Consider the following 5000-nt stretch of genomic DNA (forward strand, 5'->3'; position numbering starts at 1 on the left):
CACGCATAAATATCATGACGAGCTCGGTAACGGCGATCGATAACAATAGTCGCGAGGCGCGGCACGTCCGTAACGAAACACACAATCAATCAATACAATAATTTTAATACTGGATATAAATAATTTGACCGCGAATGGACCGACGACGATGCGTTTAAACGTTCCACTGCTTGTGCCCAACGTGATGATGATGATGACGATGATGACGATGATGACGATGATGACGATGATGACGATGACGATATTGAAGATAGTAAAGTTTTAGCATCGACATTAATCGTAATTTTAACACACGGAATCAGGACGATATCACGTTAGAAAATCGATACACGAACGGGACCGGACTCTGTCGTTTTCCGAAATCGATACGCGAACGCCCGAGTGACTATCCGCACCCCGAGGCCGGGCCGCACGATCTTTATTACGGACCGCTACCGTCTCGACGACGACGACGACGACGACGACGACGACGACGACGACGACACCTTTCTTTGTCTCAGTCGACATCGCGTATGAAAGAGTGCGATCGTCATCAGCACGAAATTTATGCATCGATACGCGAACGGGACCGGACTCTGTCGTTTTCAGAAATCGATACGCGAACGCATCGGCGGCTGGCTACGCGCAATCCGCGATCGGGTCGAACGATGATGATGATGATGATGATGATGATGATGATGATGATGATGATGATGACGACGACGATGACATCGAGATCAGGGTCAGATATAGATATGTAGATCGGTGGTATGCAATCGATACGCGAACGCTCTATCGCGCTACGCGGAGACGCATACAGTCGTTCCCGCATATACATGGGACTGGCGCGAGACGCGCCGGTCGGCCGAATAGAGTTCTCTCCGATGCTCTTCTGTTTTGTTTTGTTTGTTGGTGGTTGTGGAGTGTGGAGTGTGTTTTTTTGGTTGGTGGGGTGTGTGTGGTGTGGTGGTGTTAGTTTGTTTGCGGAGATTGCGTTTTTTTTAGATTTAGTTTTTTTTTTTTTTTTTTAAATAAAAAAAAAAAAAATTAAAAATTATTCTTAGAAAACGCGCGCGAATCGAACAAAACTAATAACACCGATACACAAACAACGCGCGCCACCAACGAGAACGCCCGAAACTGAAACTTCTATAACCGACAAACGCACGAACGACACAGCGGCGGCGGAGGAGGGAAGAAAAAGGGGATCATCTCCCCACAACAACACACCGTAAACTGTGTCGGACGACGTCTCCGTTATGTAAGAGCGGAAGGCGTAAGAGAACGTCTCGTTTAATTAACGCGAACGGCGTTGGGCTCCCGAGTCGACTTCGGGGCGGCCCTTAACGCATCGCATCAACGAGCTCGTCGCGCGCTAGTCGCGCGACGGTCGATCATGATATATAAATCAAGGATTTCGGATCTCTCTAAAACCGGGCTGGAAATCGGTCATTGTTCGTTTTGCGAAACGATATTTTATAAAAGTGAAGATTTGTATGTGTCTCGTCAAAGAACGTTCCGATGAATCGGACGCGATGCCGCGTCCAAAGTAAATCTGGACGAACGCGAGGCGAGTGTTGAGATATACATTTTCCTCCGTGAACAGATAGAAAAACGAATTCATTTTGTTGTTGCGGTGTGGTGTTGTGTGTGTATTGTAATAAATACGCACGCACGCACGCACGCAAAAAGCTACCTAGGCACCGGCGCGTCACGGCGTTTCGAACGTCCGACGCGTCGCTTGTCACACGTCTATCATATCATCATCACCCTCATATCTCTCGTATGTGCGGTGTTGGTGTGTGTTAGCTCTAGCTAGCTCCCTGGTTGATCCTGCCAGTAGTTATATGCTTGTCTCAAAGATTAAGCCATGCATGTCTCAGTGCAAGCCGTATTAAGGCGATACCGCGAATGGCTCAATATATCAGTTTTGGTTCCTTAGATCTTACCTCGGTTACTTGGATAACTGTGGTAATTCTAGAGCTAATACATGCAATCAGAACTCTGACCAGTGATGGGATGAGTGCTTTTATTAGATCAAAACCAATCGACGGAGGGCCTCGCGTCCGAAGTCGTTAATTTTGATGAATCTGGATAACTTTTGCCGATCGCATGGTCCAGCACCGGCGACGCATCTTTCAAATGTCTGCCTTATCAACTTTCGATGGTAGTTTCTGCGACTACCATGGTTGTCACGGGTAACGGGGAATCAGGGTTCGATTCCGGAGAGGGAGCCTGAGAAACGGCTACCACATCCAAGGAAGGCAGCAGGCGCGCAAATTACCCACTCCCGGCACGGGGAGGTAGTGACGAAAAATAACGATACGGGACTCTTACGAGGCCTCGTAATCGGAATGAGTACACTTTAAATATTTTAACGAGGAACAATTGGAGGGCAAGTCTGGTGCCAGCAGCCGCGGTAACTCCAGCTCCAATAGCGTATACTAAAATTGTTGCGGTTAAAAAGCTCGTAGTTGCATTTGTGCGCCGCGCTGTCGGTGCACCGCATCCGCGGTGATACTGACACGTCTGCGGAGCATATCGTCGGTGAGCCGTCGGTAAAACGGCGGTTCAATATCAAAATCCTATCGCGGTGCTCTTCGGTGAGTGTCGAGATGGGCCGACAATTTTACTTTGAACAAATTAGAGTGCTCAAAGCGGGCTCAAAATGCTGCTTGAATATTTCGTGCATGGAATAATAGAATATGATCTCGGTTCTATTTTGTTGGTTTTCAGAACTCCGAGGTAATGATTAATAGGGATAACTGGGGGCATTCGTATTGCGACGTTAGAGGTGAAATTCTTGGATCGTCGCAAGACGAACATCAGCGAAAGCATTTGCCAAAGGTGTTTTCATCAATCAAGAACGAAAGTTAGAGGTTCGAAGGCGATTAGATACCGCCCTAGTTCTAACCGTAAATATGTCATCTAGCGATCCGCCGACGTTACTACGATGGCTCGGCGGGCAGCTTCCGGGAAACCAAAGATTTTGGACTCCGGGGGGAGTATGGTTGCAAAGCTGAAACTTAAAGGAATTGACGGAAGGGCACCACCAGGAGTGGAGCCTGCGGCTTAATTTGACTCAACACGGGAAATCTCACCAGGCCCGGACACCGGAAGGATTGACAGATTAACAGCTCTTTCTTGATTCGGTGGGTGGTGGTGCATGGCCGTTCTTAGTTGGTGGAGCGATTTGTCTGGTTAATTCCGGTAACGAACGAGACTCTAGCCTGCTAAATAGGCGTCGTCATTTAGGTGTGCGCCGCTCCGGTGGCGCAACTCACTGGCGACGTATTAAAATTCTTCTTAGAGGGACCGGCGGCTTCGAGCCGCACGAGATTGAGCAATAACAGGTCTGTGATGCCCTTAGATGTCCTGGGCCGCACGCGCGCTACACTGAAGGAATCAGCATGTTCTCCCTGGCCTAGAGGCCCGGGCAACCCGTTGAAACTCCTTCGTGCTGGGGATTGGGGTTTGCAATTATCCCCCATAAACGAGGAATTCCTAGTAAGCGCGAGTCATAAGCTCGCGTTGATTACGTCCCTGCCCTTTGTACACACCGCCCGTCGCTACTACCGATTGAATGATTTAGTGAGGTCTTCGGACCGACACGCGGTGGCTTCACGGCCGTCGGCGTTGCTGGGAAGTTGACCAAACTTGATCATTTAGAGGAAGTAAAAGTCGTAACAAGGTTTCCGTAGGGGAACCTGCGGAAGGATCATTAACGTGTGTGTATGTGTGCGAGACGCGTGATATGTTCACGAACGTTGTTGCGCCGCTGTTGCTGTTGTTGCTGTTGCGACGACGACGACGACGACGACGACGACTTCGTACATACCGTGTTTACACATATATATATGTAATACATCCATAATGATATATATATATACGACATATATACATATATATGTACGTACGCGCGCGCTGCTGTTCGTATCTAATGCGGACGAGCGCGCGCGCGTGTGCGTGCGTGTGTGTGTGCGTGTTTGTATATATGTATAAAAAATAAAATGTGAAATAATTGTCTCTAGCGTCTATTACGCCTAACGGCGCAGCGGCGACGGCGCCGTGGCGGTGGCCGGTGGCGGTGGTGGCATTCGTCGAAAGTGCTACCGCCGCCGCTGCCTCCGCCGCCGTCGAAGCGGCCGGGTGGCGGAAAAACGCCGAGAGACGAGCGCCGACCGGGGCATACCAAACGGAGCGTTCGAAGCGGTGAAAATCCCCACTGCCTAGCTCAGGCCCTTTATTGTCGGTTGGCGCTATACAAAACGAAATTTAAGCGGTTAGAAAGATGACAATGTCGTGCGTCACGCCAGCTCGTTGGGGGGTGCGCGGGTCGTCGTCGTTCATCATTCTAAAGGATTCGCGTCGGGGCGTTAAGCTTTTTCGGTGCCGTTTCTTTATGAACGCCTCGGCGCACATGAATTCGACCAACTTTCGACGTTAATACATAAAAACGGACAATCAAGTGGCCGACGGCGAGAGCCGTAGGCCGCTACCGTAAGTAATAACAACATTAAGAAAAAACCATTACCCTGGACGGTGGATCACTTGGCTCGCGGGTCGATGAAGAACGCAGTTAACTGCGCGTCATAGTGTGAACTGCAGGACACATTTGAACATCGACATTTCGAACGCACATTGCGGTCCGTGGAGAAATATCCAGGACCACTCCTGTCTGAGGGCCGGCTGTTAAAATATAAAAACCACACTGTTCGGTGTAGAACGCGCGCTACGTGCGCTCGCGCCGGTCGATGCGCGCGGCGGTGACGCGCGACGCGGCGGCGGCGGGTTGGTGGGGGGTGATGAACGAGCTCGCGGACGGTGCGATGGGACGATCTCTAATAAGAGTCTCTCGTCCGCGCCGCCGCGGCTCTCACTCTCTCTCTCTCACTATCCGCCGTCGCTGTCGTCGCGCTGCCGCTGCCGCACTACCGCGCGCGGGCGAGCGGGCGCGCGCTCTTTCGAACAATTGACGGTTTCCGTTGAACGTTCTTCGCGACGGACGACGGACGGCGGGG

General features: G+C 50.6%; 2 non-coding genes across 2 annotated transcripts; both read left to right on the forward strand.

Annotated features, from left to right (window-relative positions):
- Positions 1-1799: 1799 nt before the first annotated feature.
- Positions 1800-3703, forward strand: LOC137927671 (small subunit ribosomal RNA). Its single transcript, XR_011107818.1, has one exon. It is a non-coding gene; the product is annotated as a small subunit ribosomal RNA (ribosomal RNA).
- An 807-nt stretch (positions 3704-4510) lies between these two features.
- On the forward strand, positions 4511-4667 carry LOC137927773 (5.8S ribosomal RNA). The gene has a single exon (XR_011107906.1). It is a non-coding gene; the product is annotated as a 5.8S ribosomal RNA (ribosomal RNA).
- The last annotated feature ends 333 nt before the right edge of the window (positions 4668-5000 follow it).

This window comes from Battus philenor, unplaced genomic scaffold (assembly GCF_028537555.1).
Source record: "Battus philenor isolate CCGP_79_NKW_IND1 unplaced genomic scaffold, ilBatPhil1.0.hap1 SCAF_36, whole genome shotgun sequence".
Lineage (NCBI taxonomy): Eukaryota > Metazoa > Arthropoda > Insecta > Lepidoptera > Papilionidae > Battus > Battus philenor.